This window comes from Erpetoichthys calabaricus, chromosome 17 (assembly GCF_900747795.2).
Source record: "Erpetoichthys calabaricus chromosome 17, fErpCal1.3, whole genome shotgun sequence".
NCBI classification, from domain to species: domain Eukaryota; kingdom Metazoa; phylum Chordata; class Cladistia; order Polypteriformes; family Polypteridae; genus Erpetoichthys; species Erpetoichthys calabaricus.
This window is the reverse complement of record NC_041410.2, coordinates 41,174,339-41,194,840: the sequence shown is the minus strand read 5'-3', so window position 1 is coordinate 41,194,840 and position 20,502 is coordinate 41,174,339. Positions and strand designations below refer to the sequence as shown.

Sequence of the window (20,502 nt, the reverse complement as noted above, 5' to 3'; positions counted from 1 at the left end):
TCTTTGGGTCATCTTGTGTCTTGATAGAAAGAAATACATTTGTTCATAAAAGTGTCATTACATGATGGTCGTCAAAAGTAGATGATACTGCCACCTTATGGACCCATTATCATGGGTTCAGATCCTATGGTCAGTTATTGTCTTTGTGGGGTATACACATGCTCTCCCTTTTAATTTTCCTTTGTGTAGTCCAGTTTTCCTCCAGCATCCCAAAAGAGATTTGTTGTAGGTTATATGACAAATTCAAATTGGTGAATTGGATTAAGGAAGGTTTTAAAAGTTCATGTTATTTGTTTGATATGAAACATTATTACTCCAGAAAATACTTTATTGTATAATATTTAATGTTTGCAATTGCAAACAAATTATTATTTATGAAAAAGAACATTGTACTTATTATGGTAGGGTAGTCTGTTCCAGTGCTACGGAGCTGAACTGTGAAGCTAAATATTGCTTGTTGAGTAGCAGCATTTCACTAACTTAGATTTAGCAGGTCTATAGTACACTTAACCTGTATATAGTATACTAGAGGGGTGACCCCTTGACCTGGTCCAGCCACTCGGGTCCCCAACAATGAAGATCCTATGAGCTGGATCACCCTTGGCCGTAGTGCCGTAACTGACAATCCCTCACAATGCAGGTAATGTTCCTCATTTGGGACTTCATGAGCAAAGTCAAACCAATGGTACCCAAGGATTTTCCAGAAAGACACAGTACCAAAGGAGTCCAGTCTTTGTCTCAGGTCACTGGAATGTGTCCATGTCTCACAACCATATAGCAAGACAGGAAGCACCAAGATTCTAAAGACTTGGACCTTCGTCCTTTTGCACAGATATCAGGAGCACCACACACCCCCTTTCCAGCGATCTCATGACCTCCGATTCTCTCCCAATCTACTAACTTCATAGGAGGAGTCACCAGAGACATGAATGTCACTGCCAAGGTCGACACTGTCACCGCAGACAGACACACTGCTGATGGCTGTGCCTAAGAGGTCGTTAAAGGCCTGGTTACTATGGTGCCCCAACTTTTTTGTCTTTAGCTATTGTAAATAAGACTCTGAAATAGAGAAGAAATAAATACAACAGAGTACAAGAAATACCAGATTATTTTGATAAGCAATTGCTTAAGGCAAATAGACCAAGTTGATATTATGTGGCTTTGCTATCACACTAAATAGCAGAAATCATGGAGACCTATACCTAAAGGGAAAGTAATTAAAAGTCAAAGGAAGCTGTCCTTTGTCGCGGTTAATATCAAAGAAGATCAAATGTTTAGAACAGACACAAGCAAATGGGTTTTATAGGGAGGGAGACAAAAGCTTAAATGAGTGTTCACCAGTAGTTGTATAACTGGGTTTTGTAGCAGTATTACACATTCCAGTAATGGGTATCACAAAACAGATGCAAAGAGTGTAGTTTTGGATAGATGTTGATGATGATGCTCTCAGTTCTTTTTTTATAAACTATCATTAGCTTTTGCTAATTTATTTTTGTAGATTTCCTTTCACTGGTATAATGGGAAGACATGTTGTTTCACAGTGCTTTGATCAAGATTCAGTTCCAACGGTATTTTTATGGAGGTTGCATCTTCTTTTTTTCCCCCCCATCTTGCCACTTCCTCCTGCAAAACAAAAGACAATTCTTTGACTGCTTGTTTGACATATTATTGACTGATGTGACATCTAAGGATGATTCTCAATTATGTCTATTGATACTAGGATAATCTAAAGCATAATGCTGCCCTGCATTTGGATAAGGATTTGGAAAATCAGGGCTGAGTGAAGCTCAATTTGTATTTCAAATAATTTGTAGCCCGCAGCTCCACAATATGTACCCTCCGTAATTTTGTAACATTCTAAATCCATAAGCTGTTTTTTTTTAATTATTTATAATACTTCAAATCAGTCATATTTCTCCAGGAAGGACTAGTTGACTTGCATAACACGTTCTCATTCCATGGGGTCAAAGGACGGACAATAGACTTGTGACAAGTGACTGAAGCTCTGGATTTCTGTGCACTTGAAAGCTATATCAGAGCACATTTCCTTAATTTTTACATAGTGATAAGCCCACACGTTGAAAGGAAATTAATTAGAGTCACATGATTCTGTGTCCCAGATTCTTTCAAATTTAGCCTGCTCTTTTCATAGTCTAACTTCACGGTTATTATCACTGTCCTTATAAATGTAATGTTAGAACAGTAATTGGAAGATCATATTTTCAACCTAGACCCAAGTGAAAGAGACCTGATAGATCACAAAAAAGAAATATGGCTGCTAGCGTACAATCTCACAAAAAGGAATCAGAAATAAGTGAAATTTGTTAAAAAGAATGAGATAAACACCAAAACTCTCATAAAGTTGAATCTAAAATGCAGCAAAAACACATTTCTGAAAATCAAGAATGAAATTAACATATTTCTTTCTGATGGTGAGACAATTATTTTATTTAACACCCTCATTTATTGGTCACCCCAGATTCTATTTGAAAACCTGTGAATTGTTTATCAAGTCCCACTGTCTCCTGATTTAAGCTCATACTCAAAGGACAGGCAGGTATTATGGTCTACTGGCTAGGTTTTGCCATTTTACATATAAAGGCTACCTGTTCAGTTCCTGGGAAAGAAATGCATCTGATTAATATCTACCACTTCTTCTAACGTTGTCCTTAAATAAAACATGGGAAATGGTATGCTTCACAACCATATAAAAGGCTGATTTGGCATTTAATGTGTGACAGTGCTCAGGATTTAAGATGCTATATAAAGTATTAATTAAAAACATTTATTTAAACTCAGAATACATCCCTCACTTGAATTTATTTCAAATGATTTCAAAATTAAAAACAAAACCACAAAAGAGCTAACGTTTAAAGTATACTGCAAATCAGTCCAAGGTACTTGTGCGCAGTATCCAAGACTTTCCAAGTTCAGTAAAAGCTCATGGTCAACACATGCAATGTTAGGAATAATGGAAGTGAAAAATTTATTAGACTTGTCTTACAGAATAGGACTGAATTTTAAAAATTTCAACAATAATCAATCACCAGCTGCCTAAATGTACATTATTGAGAATAGTCACTGGTCCATCTAGCAAGAGCTCATGCTTTATTTCTTAGTCTTGAAGAGAGAGGTGAAAGTTCAGAGGAAAGCCAAGCACTTGATTTGTCCTGTAAAATTCTTGAAAGGTGCACGCTTATCAACCACAAAACAAAAGCCCCTAGTAAGGAGTTGCACTTAATCATAATGAATATGATTAAGTGCAATATCATTTAGAAAGGCATGCTCATTAGAAGTTTAAAACAATCTATTAACCATCATGAAAGAGCATGTTGTTTCTTACCAGTACTCCTAATACATGCTAAGGGGCAATGATTACTAACCCCAATACCAAAAACAACCAAGGCAACATTTTTTTCAAATACATGTTTGTAATGTAAGGAGGATGTTCTGTACGTGGTTAAAAAGGTTAGGTTTTCAAATCAATATTAGCACTGACTACATAGCAACACCATAACGATAATATCTGTCTCTCTCTCTATTATATATATATATATATATATATATATATATATATATATATATGGTTGAAATAGTTTACTGTCAAATAAATGCAAAGAGTACGCGACACGTGTTTCGCCCTCATTCTGGGCTCATCAGGCGTACAAACTCCACTGCACTCCCTCTCGGGAATCGAACCTCGGACGTCAGCAGGAGCGATATATTTGCGTTAATCAGAGACAGAGGGAGTGGGCTGAGGGGAGGAGGAAGCATGATGTCAGGAGTGGGGAGCCAGACGGGGCCCTCCTCACCATCCTATTTCACTACTATGTGAGCAGAGCCACAGGGGATGGCTGGTATAATATAATTCTCAAATCTGCTTAATCTAATTCAGGGGTTTAGTATGTAGGAGCCTATCAAGTCAGAAAGCCTCATGCTAGAAAGCAGGCCTGACAAGAATCCTAGTCTATTGTGTGGCACAGACACACACACACCTGGGACAGTTTGAGATCAGCAATCAAGCTAACCTGTAAATCTTTGGTAATGTACTGTAGAATGAAAACCAGAGTACCCTGAGAAAAGCCCCACAGAGATGGCAGTGAGGTCTTGGATTCTTGAAGAAGCAGCAGCACTAATTACTCTGCTACCATGGCACCCTTAACCATCATCAAAAGAATTTTTGCTGTACAGATCCATCCACATATCCTGTTGTTTGAATTGGGCTTATGCGGAAAGAAAATCACGAGGGCGGTGTAAGGATCATTACAGATTGTATATTGGCATTAATTGATCATGTACTGGTAAAATTGGGTTCAAAAGATGAACAGGTACATTCTTTTCTCAATATACAGTAGCTTTAGTCATTCTCAGGATAAATTGCTAGTGTTAAAAGAACTCTTGTAGGGCTAAAATAACTCATAAAAGTGTTTACATGGGAACTTTGTTTTCATATATACACTTTAGATATTACTGTAATATACACAACTGTGCTGTCTGTGCACATTGCAAAACATGGTTATGATAAGAGAGTTGGTTGGCTCATGGCAGCTCCTATTAAGGAGGCCAAAGTAAACATTCCTTGTGGTTATTAACAAGATACCAACAAGGTTTGAGTAAACAGATAGATAGATAGATAGATAGATAGATAGATAGATAGATAGATAGATAGATAGATAGATAGATAGATAGATAGATAGATAGATAGATAGATAGATAGATAGATAGATAGATAGATAGATAGATAGATAGATAGATAGATAGATAGATAGATAGATAGATAGATAGATACCTTGTTAATCCCAAGGGGAAATTCAGGAAACAGAGGAAATTTACAAAATAAAATTTAAAAAAAAACTTTTAAGAGTGCTAAGAGTCATGTGGCTTTGAAACCCTGCATGAGGGTCAGCAATGATCAAGCCTCATCAGAACTCATAAACTTTATTTAATGTAGCAATCTTCCTTAATGGGCACACTGGTAGCATCACAGTTGAAAGAATATATTCTGTTTTAGCAAAATAAAATTTATGTGCAATCATGGGTATGGTTTACAGAAAATAGAAACTATGAAATATTCACCAAGACTAACAAAATTCCTAAAAAACAATGATACAGAAATAATTAGATACCTAAAAGATATATTTAATATTTCTAGAGCATTTTCAACTCCTTAATGAACTGTATAAGCATGCAGTATCTGACTATATCAAGTAAAATTGCTTCAGAGAAAGGGTGAATATAAAAAGGTCAATTGTTCCATTATTTTCAGTGCCACATAATCAAAATCAAGGCCATGGGGGGCCAGAGCCTATGCTGGCAGCACTGGCCAAAAGGCAAGAAACAACAGGGTACCAGTTCATCACAGGTTCACAATTGTAAAGTTGTCACCCTTTCTTACATGCCTTCGAGCAGGTGGGAGGAAAACTGAAGTACCTAAAAGAAAACACATGTAAACATGGGGAGAACATGCAGATCCAATTCCAGGATGCTGAATCTGTAAAGATGAAGTGCTAATCTTTCACTGCATACTGCCTAAACATAAAATATAAGCATTTTAAAATTATGCAATATATTTAGGCCAGTAGGTTAACAAAGTAGATCCTTTAGACTCTGCATCCCCAACTGTGTCATTTTCTGTAAAGTGCACATGTTCACCCTAGATTTTTCTCAATGTACTCCAGTTTTTCTTTGGAATACAAAAAGCATACATCCAAGTTAATGTGTGACTTGCCCAGAATGATTAAATGTGAGCATATACTATGAATGGACCACTCTGGCCCTCATGACCCTAAAATTTAAATGAAATGGGTCTAGAGAATGAATGGATGTGCGGACAGTTTGTACTCTCAGTTTCTGATTCTGTGCAGAATTACTTTCTCTTGACAGACTTTAGTCACACAGTAAATTTAAAAATCCATGCTTTCATGGATTTAAAGAGCCTAGACAGATATTCTAGAATTTGAGATTTTTTGTCAGAAATACAGTATGTAATTAAATAATTTAAATTAGATTAGATTACTGTAATGCACTCCTCTCAGGACTACCCAAAAAGTCATCAATTGATTTCAATAAGTGCAGAATGCAACTGCCAGAATTTTAACTAGGAAAAGAAAATCCAAGCACATCACTCCAGTTCTGATGTCACTACATTGGTTACTCCTACCATTTAGAATTGACTTTAAAATACTGCTTATAGTTTACAAAGCCTTAAATAATCTCACTCCATCCTATATCTCGAAATGCTTCTCACTTTACACTCCAAATCTTAACCTTAGATCTTCAATTGAGTGTCTACTTATAATTCCAAGAGCTAAACTTAAAAAGGCGTGGTGAGGCAGCCTTCTGATGTTATGCACCTAAAATCTGGAATAGCTTACCGATAGAAATTCCCCAGGCTAATACGGAGGAGCACTCTAATAAACTGCTAAAACTCATTATTTTAACATGGCTTTTTCATAGCTTAATTTTGGTGTAACCCTGATATTCTTTATATGCATTTAATTATCTTTTTTTTCTTCTTCTTGGCTCCGAAATCCATACTAACCCCTACTTTCTCTGCTGTTCTTTTTCCAGTTTTCTGAGGTGGCGATTGGCACCACCACCACCTGATCAAAGCACTGTGATGTCCCTACATTGGTAGATTGAAGGCCTGAAGTCCACATGACCATCATCATCTAATTCATCCAGGTGAAGCCTGAAAACCATGAGGACTAATTAAGATCATTTATATTAGGTGGAATGCCTAGTAGTGGCTGGGCGGTCTCGTGGCTTCGGAACCCCTGCAGATTTTGTTTTTATCTCCATCCTTCTGGAGTTTTTTTTTTTTGTTTGTTTGTTTTTTCTGTCCTCGCTGGCCATTGGACCTTACTTTATTCTTTGTTAATTAGTATTGCCTACTTTTGTCTTTATATTTTTCTTTCTTCATCTTGTAAAGCACTTTGAGCTACATCATTTTTTATGAAAATGTACTATAGAAATAAATGTTGTTATTGTTGAATAAAAGGTACTATCATAAACAAAATCTGGTTTGTGAAGAACAGCAACCTGCTCATTTTATATACAGTACACATTTTCTCCAAAACATTTATATAAATGTGGTCTTGTATGCTTAAGCAGAGTCTCGATATTTACAATATGCAAATTCCACACCGACAGTTGGCCAAGTCGTTTTGAACACAGGGCCCTCGAGCTACGAGGCATCAGGCCTACCCACTGAACCAATGTATCCCCATAATGAAATGTATGATGCATATTTTGTAGCACCAGTTGCATCAAGAGGATCAGAGATTCTAAAACCTGCTTTAACCCACTTATTGGGATGTTCATTTTATCTGCACTTCTCATAGCCATCATGAAGGTGGTTGTTTCATAAATGACTGCAACATGGTTAAGATGTTCAAATTATGCTCCATTCTTCCTCTTTTTTGATGCTGTTATTTCAATTATAATATTATGCTTTGTCATCACTATTTTTGTAAGAAATGTCATTGGTATCACCATATCATTTTGGAAAAAATGTTTAATTTTCCAGTCATGTCTTGATGCTAATGTTATGCTTTATGTCTATGTTTAATGTTCTAATACATTTATTAAATAGTGTTAACTCTTTTCTTAATGGTACCCAAAGGTAAACTTTAAATAATTTCATATCGACCTTGTCTATATCTTCTATAATGCTTCCATTTTTTGCAAGCCTAACATGATAGTGTGTTTAAGCAATTACTCCATCCATCCCTTAATTTTCTAAACCTGCCTAATCCACTTTTAGGACTGCAGAAACCCAACACCTAGAATATTAGTACATAAAAATCTGACATAGGAGAGTGGAACATTCAGTCCTTCAGGTCTGTTTGTTATTTTGCTAAAGATAAGCTGTCCCAATATCTCATCCAGATACTTAAAGGCTGTCAAAGTTTTTGCTTTAACTACAAGTCTGATTAGTTTGTTCCAGATTCCCACACATCTTTCCTGGCCGTTCCCAGCCATTCATGTACAAGAAAGACAATAAAAAAATCCTAAAGGGTGTAAGTTCATCGCAAGGCACAGCCACACAAATGCCCTGGATCAGAATAAGCCAGCTTGGATAGGTGAATCAGCCAAACACATACAAGTAAATATCAGGTGAAAGAGAAAAACAAACAACAGAATGCAAATAACAATGTGCATGAAGATACTTGGAAAACAAACAAAATCCACAGAAGCATTGGGTAGTCTAAGAACTGAACCCCATCTCCTGTAGCTGTGACATTAGCATATTTTACTTCCATACATCAAAAATGAGATGTAAACCTCACAGTTGAAATGCTTTAAATTAACAAAAGTGAGAAACCAAAGCAAAAACAAATGCCACAACTAACTGCAGCATACCCTTTTGCAGTCTTGACTAGCCTGCTCTCCTCTGTTGTTGAGGAGGCCCTGTTAAAGAACAATTGCACCCTTTTCTGTCATTGTTCTGCAGCTGAATCCTGAGGTGGAAAATTCTCTGAGAGGGGAAAGAAAGAGATGAATTAATAAATTGCATGGTGTGAAAACAGTGCCCTGGTCATTAACCATAGAATGGAGTTTCTTGAGGCTTCTTGGCCCAAGCGCCCTTCACACCAATGGTAAGAAAGGAAAAATAATTGACATTACAAGAGTAATAATCTTTTGATGGAATACAGTTGAATGATTTGGTTTTTCTCTTCCTTTTGTTCTACCCAAACTGTTTTTAGTCTTTCTTAAGTTTGCAGTCTGATCATTTTCCAGTATACTGTACATTTTGCAATGCTAAGGTTATTATTTAAAATTGTAATAAAGTTAATGTTGATTTTTTGCTGCTGTACGAAATGTTTAATTGAAATTATATGGAATATGGGTGGTGCAGTGGTAATCCTGCTGCCATGCAGTAAGGCAACCAGGGTTTGCATCCTGAGTCCTCCCTGCATGGAGTTTGGATGTTCTCCCAATGTCTGTGTGAGCCTCCTCTGGGTGCTCAGGTGTACTCCTACAGTCAAAAGACAGACAGGTTAGGCGTATTGTCAACACTAAATTGGCCCTATTGTGTGTGCGTGTGGTGTGGGTGTTCATCCTGCGATGGACTAGTGCCCTGTCCAGGTATTGTCCTGCTTTTCACCCAGTGCTTACTGGGATAGGCTCCAACACAGGATTAATGCGGGTTTAGAACATGGTATGGGATATAGTATGTATAGTAGTACAGAAACAGCACTAACACATGTTGTAAACGATATTCTAATATCCACTGATGAAGGAAAATCCACTGTAATTATGTTGTTACATGTAAACACAGCATTTGACAAAATTGACCACTCTATTTTACTACAGACTAGAAAGTGATATTGGGATTCAAGACCATGTCCTTGCCTGGTTTAGTTTTTTATTTATCAAATCAATTCCAGTACATACAGAAATATACTGACATTTTTCGAACTAACCAACTATGTATAAATGCACACAGTTTTTTGTTTTTTTTTGTAATTTTATTTTTATCAGTTCACTGCTGATTACTACGTGCTTAGGTAATCCTGGGGCCAGAGGTCTCAAGTACCTGGCCCACCATTGGATCTTAAGCTTTACCGTTGCTCATTACAAAATCTTTAAACTTTTCAGGTATTTTTGAACCCTGCCACTTCTAGTGGATCTTTCTCGAACTTCACTTCCCCTTGCTGGATTTCTGGAGGTGGTGAACCTGCATCTTCTTGTCTTTTTTGTTCTCTCCACTATACCATTTCACCTGGGATATCCAGGGCTTGAAAACTTCCATGTTATATTGCAGTCTTTGGTAAACTGCCTTACCTCTGCACTGGCAAAAGGAACATAGTCACTAATCACTTCCTTATGAATTCCAATCCTTGAAAACACAGCTTTCAGTTTTACAATCACTGTGTATGCTGTTTTGTCCCTAATCTGCTATACCTCTGGGTATTTAGAAAAATAGTCTACTGTTAGGGCTCGTTTATACTTCACACTCAGAACGGGTACGTTCACGCATCATGACTGCCACATATTCCCAGCGTTCATTTGACGCATCCTCTGAGCAGGTCCTCAGAAATTAACATGATGCGTGCGTGAGTTGCAGTACCAGCAAAAGTCGGAGGGCGCAGTGTGATAAAAATCGGAATGTGACATCAGAGTCTCTGTTTACTATCTACATGTGACAGAAAGCTTCTGTGCGGATCTTACGGAATTGATGCACGCACTTCAATGTTTGATGAATGGTTCGATGTGGTGAAGCAAAATGCCGACATACAGATGCGTTTGTGGTGCTTTTATATTCAATTGTTGCATATTCCCGATCGTAATGACACAATACATTTTAAAAGTCTCACATGCCATCTTTTGTGGCATCTTTTTTTTTTGCAACTTCACAACAGCAACATAATGTACAGTGCTGTATTTGAGCCACAGAGAAAAAAAATTAAGGACATGGTGAAATCATGTATTTTGTGATTAAAGTAGAAATTTTGGCTTTAATCTCAAAATGTCCACTTTAACCTTGTAGTTTACTTTATCATTAAAGCAGACCATCGTAAACGTCATTCCAATTTTTAATCGCTACGAGCTTCTTGGACTTCCTCCTGACCGGACAGCAGCAGCAAGCAGTAATAGATCACTACACAGAACACATTAAATGTATGATATTCCAACTCTCTGCAAATTTAGAATCTTTATATTTATACTTGATATCACTTTCATGATGAAATGCATTAAAGTATGTATGTTACATTTTACAGATAAATTGTTAATTTCATTTAAATAATGAATACTGTTTATAATTACACACATGGGAGTGACATGGTGGTGGAGCGGTAGCACTGCTGTCTCACAGGAAGTCACGTCGCTGGTATTTCCTGCTTGGAGTTTATATGTTTCCCTGCTGGGTTTCCACACTGTGCTCCGGTTTCCTTCCAAAGATATGCAGATTTGGGGATTTGGTGCCGCTAAAATGACCAGTGTATGTGTGTGCTTGTATTCACCTTGTGATGAGCGGAGGCCCCAAACAGGCATTGTTTCTGCCTCGTGCCCAATGCTTGCTGGAATGGACACATCCTTGGATTGATGGATTTAATCATTAAACATCCTTTTCAGAGATATTGCAGTAAGGTGTCATCAGAATTTAATGGGTGTTCCAGGCAATTCACAACACAGTGAAGCCGAACCTGTTCTCACCGTGATAATATCTCGCACTGCCACCTGCTGGATTCCTCTAGATTTACATAAAGTGCGCGTGCAAGTATGAACAGTAAAACGCTTGCGTAGCAGGAGCGTCCACTGCAGCATGTGTCATGTCACATAAAGTATAAACCAGGCCTTAGAAGAAATGACTGACCTTGTAGCTCAAAGATGTCTACACCAACTTTGAACCATGGCAATTCAGGTAAGTCATGACTTTTTAGGGGTTTTCTTTGATTTCCTGGGAGATGTTGAGAAGCACTGCATTTTTCTATCATTTGATAGATACTTTATTAATCCCGAGGGGAAATTCACAATTTGTTCTATATCGGTGGACATGCCAAGCCAGTACATGTACTTGCGTGCTTGTTCTTTGGTTCTCTGAATACCCTGCTGAGCAATGTGTAATTTTTTTAGCATCATTGACCTCATTCTGGCAGGGTTGATGATTCTGTCACCAAACATATAGACATGATTACTGACCTTGATACTATCGCTGATTAGCCAGTATACTTGCAGTGCCACGTCCATCTGTTTTCTTCGTTTTGGCCACTCGTCCTTGTGCATAGTGCTTAGCTTTTTGGAATGTTTCATCCTCGGAGGTTGCACTTTGTAGTTGTGTATATTGGTCCTCTCCTTTAGCTTTGGTTGCTTCCATAGCATAAACAACTTTCTCATCATCACACATACATTATCTAATGTTTTTTTCAACACCATATGCTCAGGATAAGGCATCTGCTATGCGCATGTCCTTGCCAGATGTATACTTTACTTTGCCAGAGTCTGTCCTAAGGGCTTTGTGAAGATGGCTCCAGTGGTTTATGATCTGATTGGACAACTACTGATGAAACTTCCTTGCCGCAAAAACTACAGGCAGCAACTCTTTCCTAATCTGTGCCTAGTTGCATTCTGACTGTGTCACATGCACCAAGTCCATCTTTTGAAGCATCAGCCTGAAGAACTATTCCTTGCTCTGGATCAAAAAATGTTAGTATTGGTGCGTCCATCAGAGATTTCTTGAGATTACCTAGTGCGGTTTCATGTTCAGGTCACCAAAGCCACTGTGCATCTTTCCTCAACATCTGACTCAAGGGTGCTGTTATTGCTGCTTCATTGGCAACATATTGTGCCAGATATTTAATCATGCCCAGTAGGCACTGCAATGCCTTCTTATCTTCTGGGTTTCGCATGTTGACAATTGCTTTCATTTTGTCTGTATCTGGCTCCCTCGCTTGTCATTATGTGTCCCATATACTTAACTCTGGAAACCTTATATTGTATCTTATTTGCACTGAATTTAATATTTTTCTGCCTCACCTTGTGAAGGATTTCTGCACACTCTGTCATCTGCAACTGTAATAATCATGTCATCTGTAATGATGTGCACACCAGGTATGTCTCCAAATGTTCCATTGTTCTTCTGTTGGAAGACCTCACTTGCAGAATGGATTCCAAACAGAAGACTTTTGATTATGTACCGTCCCCATGGAGTGTTGAAAGTGCAGAGCATTGATGACTCTCTATCTAGCTTGATTTGCCAATATCCACCCTTTTCATCAAGAATAGTGAATATTTTTTTTCCAGCCAGTTTGTTGTGGACTTCATTGGGAGTTGTAATAGAGAAATGTTGTCTTTTGATAGCCTTGTTCAACTCGCGTGGGTCTCAACATATTCAGTTGTTTGCTATTTTTCTTTTCTGTAACCACCAGCTTCCAGTCGATTCTGTTACTGGTGTGATAACATTTTGTTGTTCTAGATGACTGTCTCTTTCAGTTTGTCCTAATGGAATTTTCCGACAGCTGTGTATAAATGGTGTCACCTCTGGATCGATATGAATCTGATGTTCACCAGGGAATTCACCCGGACCTTGAAACACATCATGATACGTGCTCACTAACTCTTGTATGGTTGCTGGTGAATGCATTTGTATCTTGTCAACTCGTTTCACATATTCAATTGTTCACATGCTTCTCTCCCTAGGATTGAGGCAAAAGACTGGTTTGTGATGAAGAACTTTAATTCTGTTTCTGTGCCAGTAGTACTTCATCTCAGGTAGGTGCACCTAGCAGGACTGAACTTAGCTCCACCATATGCAATCAGCTTTGTTTTCGTAAGTTTAAGGAGTATGTCCCCCGGGAGTCTGTTAAATTGCATTAATGACATCACATTGGCATCTGCACCTGTGTCCTGTTTAAATTTTATTGGGACCCCTTGAACTGACAAGATCTCATGCCAAGCACCATTCTCAGCTGTCTGTAGCACATTCAACTGGGAACACTGCAAGATTCCAACCACCAGTGTATCCACAGTCTGAGTGGGCTGTTCTACTTTATATCTGCGCATTTTAGCGCAATGGTTTATTTTGCCACAGTTTCTGCACATCAGGCCATACACTGGATATGTTTTGGGACGATGCTCTTTGCCACATGTGCTGCATGATTTTGTATCACCTTTCTCTTTTGTAAGAAACAGGTTTATCATTTTTGTCTCTATGCGGATCCCATGCTCCATTCTTAGCAGTTTTCTGTTTGCTCTGTACCTGTGCTTTATGAGCCTGAGTGAGCATGTGTACTTCATTTTCTTTCTTCACTTTTGTTGTTATGTTAATTTGCTCTCTGGCTATCTCTGAAGCTCTGCAAATGTCAGTAACTTTTTCTAAATTCAGACCAAGCTCTGAGAATTTATTTTTTTTTTTACGTGCTTGTCTTTAATGCTGAAGTCAATGTTGTCCCTTATCATATTATTCTCAGTGGGGCCAAATTCACAGTTTGTGCTCCATTGCCTGAGTCTGGTAATAAACCTGTCTATTTGCAGCGGTTCTTGCATGTTGCAAGTAAGTGTCTTTCAAATACCAAATTTTCTGGGTGCACAATAGTTTTTTAAAGAGTCCAAAACTACTACTATTGTAATCATTTGTGGGTCTGCCTTGGCTATTTCAAGTGTATTGTAAACTTCCTACACTGGTCATGTACAGTCTGTATTTCTGTTCCCATCTACGGCAGTTTTCACTAACATTGCCAGTTAGGACTAGCCGCGGAAGAAGTTTAAACTAGTCCATTTCACTGAGGCAGACTTAAAAGCAACTGAAATAACTTACTGCCAGTACTGTTGGCTGTCGTTAGTTCTGCAGGTCACTTTATTTCACAACAGGCAGCTCTCGTTGTGGTTTAGCTTGAGAAGTTCACGCAGTTTCCTACAGGACGAACTCCACTTCTGACACCATGAGGTATTCTTTGCTCGCACTGAACTCTTTATTGAAGCTTCCAGAACGAACAAAGAATACCACATAATCTATTCTTGCATTTTGTCTTGTACTTTGTACTATTGCATTAAATTTCAGAGGTGGCAATGTTAGGTTGGACATTTTGCTCTGTAAAGAGATTTACTTGTGTTCTGTTTTGTGAATTATATTTACCCAATGTTTTGACATTCATTCCACACCTAACCTACCAGGAAGAGGGTCTCTCTCAATTGTTTTTTTCAAGATTTCTTCCATCCTTTTTCCCTACAAAAGGAACAAAAGGGGTTTCTTTTTTGAGAGTATATATAAAGTCCTGTTTTTTTTCGTTTTTTTTCCAGTTACAAAATTTCTTTAAAACCACTATATCTGCATTTAGTAAAGGTCACAAATGTTTTATGCTAACGTTTACTGTAAGTTAAAAAAAATTACCATGGAACGTATTGGATTTTTCATATTTGTGTAATTACTTAAGAAAATGAGATTTCTGTACTAAAATAGAAAGCAAACTCACTCAGAATAACGTGAAATATATCTGGAAAGGACTGGGCATTACTACTAGACTCCAGCAGTCCAGCACTCGGTGATAGATGGGAATGTGGAAAAAGTTAATGCACTGAAGCAATTTTTTTAATAGATTTGCCCTCCAACTGACAGCTTCTTCTAACAACCAGTCTCCCCACACAACTGGAATGGCCAGTGATGAGTCCTCCTCTGACCATCAGTATAGGCGGTCAATAACTGAAGACCAAGGAGGGAGACAACTGAGAAAGCTACACACAGGAAAATCTGCAAGACCAGACAGAGTCATCCCTCGAGTTCTTAAGGCCCGTGTTGACCAACTTTACCATGTCCTCTGTCACATATTCAGTCTGTCCCTAAGGCTCCACAAAGTGCTGCTGCTGTGGAACACTTCCAGCATCATTCCTGTTCCACTTCAACTAATGACTACAGACTGGTTGCATTTATGTCTCACATCATGAAGACCTTTGTGAGACTAGTCCTGGACTATACATCTCCTCTTGTATTAGACCACCTGGACCCTCTGTGGTTTGCTTATTGGACAAAGATTTGAGTGGAAGTTGCAATTATCTGCTCCACAAGGCTTTTTCTCACCTGGACAAAGCTGGCAGCATTGTGAGGATTATGCTTTTCAAATTTCTCTAGTGTCTTCAACACCATCCAGTCATCCCTGTTAAGAGGTAAGTTCAGATATATGCATATGGATGATCCTATGGTGCCCTGGATAATGGACTAACTATCTGGCAGGCAGACCGGACCGCAATTTATGTGACTCAAGGACTGTGTTTCTGATATGAATGTGAGCAGCACTGGAAGCACCACAAGGAAAAATCCTGTCTCCTTTTCTCTTCACTCTGCACACCTAAGACTTGAAATATAACACCAGTTCATGTCACTTGCAGAAATTCTTAGATGATTGTGCAGCTATGGGGAGGATTGATAAAGGGGTAAGACAGTATAGGAGAAGTTTGGTGGAGAAGTTTGTTTCTTGGTACAAAGAGAATTTTCTGCATCTTAAAATCAGCAAAACCAAAGAACTGGTTATTGACTTTCACCACACAAAAGAGCCCCTATGTCCGGTCACTATTCAGGGAGTGGATGTTAACATGAAGCACTGCTACAGTCACTGGTCTCGTAACACAAAGGAACTATATAAGAAAGGAAAGAGACTTTTTTTCTTAGGAGACTGAATTCCTTTAATGTGATTCAACAACTCTGTGATTGGCTGTGCCATTTTCTGTTCTGTGAGCTGGTAAATCAAAGATATGCTGCTATCATTGTAGGCATAGACCCAAGTGGTCGGCCCTTCTCAACTGCCATCTGGACAACCTGCAAACTTGAAAATTGTCACAGAGTGAGCGAAGAGGATTTGAAAGATCTGAAGGCTGACTAAGTCTATAACATCTGAGGTAGCACTGTGATTACAGCCACCTGTTGCACCTTACAACAAAAGCTGGAAAGAACAAAGATTGAAAGGAAGGAAAAAAATAAGGTGCAAAGGACTTGGAACTGTCCTATATCTATAAAAGTTAATGTGCAATGGATGAACTTTTACATCTCATGGCGAGTCACGGCGAGTTCAGATACTGTGCCACTTGTTTACGGCAGGAAACCAGCTTAAACTTCTTATTTCAGGTGATATTTTAATGTTGAATGTGTTTCATCTTATAAAATCAGAATGAGTGTAAAAGGCAAAAGTAGTTCTGTAAATAAGTAATGATTAAAAGCAAGTACCTTACAATTAAAACTAAAATATTTTATCCAGTCATTGAACTACTGACTGAATTCATCCATGGTACTGCCTTGGGAAGTTCATCATCCTGATTAATGTTTATTAATTCTGGAACAGAAGTGAATCACTTTATACTAATATTCTAATGAGTGTATCATTCTGAACCTAGAATGCTGGTGATTTAACTAGAAAGACATCAGAACAAACAAACTTTAATTAGCATGTTCCATTTGTGGACACACCAAACTGGACCTGCTCTATTTATATGTCAATGTCTTTAAATGAAATGGTTACAACTGCACACATATGGCCATCTTACTCTACTTATACACCTATGATCAACAGCTGCAGCTCTCTTATTCAAGCCTGAGGTTTTTATGGGTGTTTTTTAATATTTGATATGTTTATTTTCACTCTTTCAATTATTGATTGCTGCCACCTGTGACCTGTCCAGCAGAACTGGGCACAAAGCAGGAATGGACCCTACTGAGGCACCACTCCATCAATGAACTCAGTCAGGAACACTGGACCAATTTAGAGACATTAGTTAACCTAACATGAACGTCTTAATAATAAGGGGAGAACTAAAAAGAGCACATATATAAACATGTTTAATTCCTTTATTAAACTAAAATGACATTAAATTAATTATTGGTTCACCCATGGCTGGTAAATATTCTGCATTGTAAATTGTACTTGGTGTTGTACCGTGTTAGCCATTATGAATGTAGAGAAAAGCCAAGCAAAATAAAAGGTGTCATTTTGCTTGGCTTTTCTCTACCTGCATTGTAAATGTAATGCCACTTGGTACTTCTTATTCATTGTACCATACAGTCATATCAATGATACTAGAGTGCTCTATTCAAATTATTAAAAAAAAATAATTGAAGATTGGATTAATAATCAAGTCCTCAGATCAATCATTCAGCTAATCTTTGTTATTTGGTAAACTTCATAGATAATGATCCCTGGAACAGAACATGTATAAATATTAAAATACATCAATGGAAGTATTTATTGAATGTACATAATAGCATATACAGCATCTCTATATATAAAATCCAACGTCTGTTTGTCTATCTGTATGTCTGTCCGCTTTTCACAAGAGAACTACTTAACGAATTTAGATCAGGTATTTTTCTATAATTTGCTTGAACATTCCGGTTGATTTTTTTCGACTTCTCTCATCGCTTTACGTATCATAGTTTGCTTGCGGTACTGCTTTATTTATGCGAAACCAAGACAGATGCAGTGGGCTGCTGGGAAGGGGGTGGGGCCCTCCTCACTCACTCCCCAGCCTCAGGGCATAACCTTAACTTTGCTTAATTAGCGAACTAGAAAACTACTTAATGGATTTAGATCGGGCTTTTTTCTAGAATTTGCTTGAACATTCCAGTTGATTTTGAGACTTTTGCCATCATACTAACAATCATAGTTTGCTTGCAGGAGCGATATATTCATGCTAATCCGAGACAGAGACTGTGGGCCGAGGGGAGGGGGAAGCGTGACGTCAGGAGTAGGGAGCCGGAACACCATGTCAAGTGAGTCAGGTTCAGACAATAGAAGATGAGAAATTGTCTGATATTATATACAATGAATGCAAACTCTGAATTCAATAATAAATTAAGTGATTCTAGGCATAGGGAGTGGGTTTCAGGTAGCAAGGGGTCACAAACTTTAGAGCAATGATGAAAATGCAATGAAACTTGTAACATTTGTTAACTGTGCTGCTATCTTTCAGGCCTAGACACCGGAGTTTGTTTCCCTGGCTACGTTTATAAGGAGTCGACACATTCTTCCCATGTTTGTGTAGATTTGTGTCCATGTGCTTCCTGTTTCAGCATGTGGTCACAAATGTGAGAAAGTGAAGAACATTGAAAAATCCTCTTACACTTGCTACTAATAACATATCTTATCTATACGCAACAACTCTTTAAACAGTGAGCATACTTACCTACCATACCTCCCTCACCCCGCGCCACCTAGATTTAGTCATTTTATATCTGTAATCTGTCAAGACTAAAGAAAACAACATTCAGTGTTACATTAGTCATGTATTTCATGACACACTAGTTGCTGATCCATATTGAGAAGTAACAGATGCCATATGAGGAGACATGAGCCACTTCTTTTCTCATGCGTTTGTTCTGTGACAAGTCAACAAACATTGACAATTTCAAAATTTCATGCATCAGCCATTTGATTTTGAACAGATTTATTTTTAACACAGCTCATTGAAATCAGAGTTTATTGAAGTATATTTGTAAAAAAGGGGTTAGTGGGAGGATGGGCACTCCAGCCACTGTAAAAAACCTCACACTATTCCAGTGTGGTCCTCAGGTGTCACCCACTGCACTTGGGTCCCAATCCAAGTGGTCTGTCATGAGGTGGGTGCGCAAACACGTTAACAGCACATGCTCCCAACCTTGGTAAAAATCATACCAGCATAGTTTATTGACACCTGCTGTGGTTTAGGGTTTTGGTATTTTTAATAACAAATCACTCACTCCCCAAAAGTGTACAGGGTTTGTGCTTTAAAACCAGTTGTTACTGTAACGTTCATCATTTATGTTATATACAGCTTTTATCTCATATCTGATATATTTACATAGCCAAGTTCTGTAAAATCAATATTTTTCTACCTTCAAAATACGATATATACCATTTACTGATACATTAGTTACACTGAAAAAATGGCTGTTAATTTTACAGTGTTAAACTGTTTAATAGCGAATGTGAACAACTGTAAAATGTAAAACGGTAAAGCACTGTCTCAGTAACACCAAGTTACAAGATTTGCATAAGGACACGCCCCCTTTTACCATTTTATTCCTGGTGAACCGTATACAGTACCTTTACACAGTAAGGGAAAAAAACTTAACCAAAGTTAGCAGACTTATTTTCCCCTGCATGCTGAAGGTTTTTTGAGGTTATGGAAGCTGATTTATGGTGGGTTGTATTCGATAAGCTGGCACACCTGTAGGACACCATACACCACAAAAGCAAACTTTACTTCTCCACCAGACAATGTGCCATAACTTCCTTAAACATTGAATTCTTTTCAATGTATGCAATTAAATGATGCATGCTTGCTATTGGTTGTTGTTACTTTAATGATGCAAACTGTGTGCTGGTGTTTGACCCTGACAATGTTTTCTAAAGGTTTATTGATTGGCATATTTATTACAGTGCATAGATTTCAGCTTATGGTTAAACGTTCACTTCTATTGGAACATGTTGTAAAGAAAAAACAGTTATTTACTACAAAGTTATACCGTAGACCTAAAAATATTGTGCTCTTATTTTTTTCTGGCAACCACAGCTGCCAGTACTTTACTGTAAATTTAACATTAAATTTTTCTGTAGTGTACAGTTAAGCTGAATTCACAAACAAAATAGGTACAAGCATTGGGAGGGGGATAAAGTAAGATAGAAAATTTTTGACTTGAGTATACACATGTTTTGCTAATTCTGTGCCATTTTTAGGTAAGGCATAACTACTGATGTCAAGTTTCCAGGCCCGGTATACAAACAGTACATGGTATAATGGAAATAAGAGGTTGGATACAGCTGTCAAAATCAAGAAAAAGCAAAAAATGAGCAAGTGTTCTGAAAGAGTAAAATATTGGTGAAATGCATGTGAAGACATATATTCATAAGATCACAAAGGGAATATTAAACACAGCAGGACTAGGGAAGTGAAATCATTGTAAGACACCAAAAGGAAAAAATGAGAAGTTACAAAAGAAGAAGAAGAAAAAAATCAGACAACATAGATATTGAACATCAGAAATGAGAGATGGTGTGTATTAATGAAAAAAACATATTTAGAGATAAAAGAAGC

At 37.8% G+C, this 20,502-nt stretch overlaps 1 long non-coding RNA gene across 2 annotated transcripts in view; it reads right to left on the bottom strand.

The window, feature by feature from the left end:
• Window positions 1–1,236: 1,236 nt before the first annotated feature.
• LOC127526118 (uncharacterized) overlaps window positions 1,237–20,502 on the bottom strand; it is a 72,589-nt gene continuing 53,323 nt past the window's right edge. For both annotated transcript variants that reach the window (XR_007933737.1, XR_007933736.1), the window contains one exon: window positions 1,237–1,623. This is a non-coding gene — a long non-coding RNA (uncharacterized LOC127526118). The remainder of the gene's footprint in view (window positions 1,624–20,502) is intronic.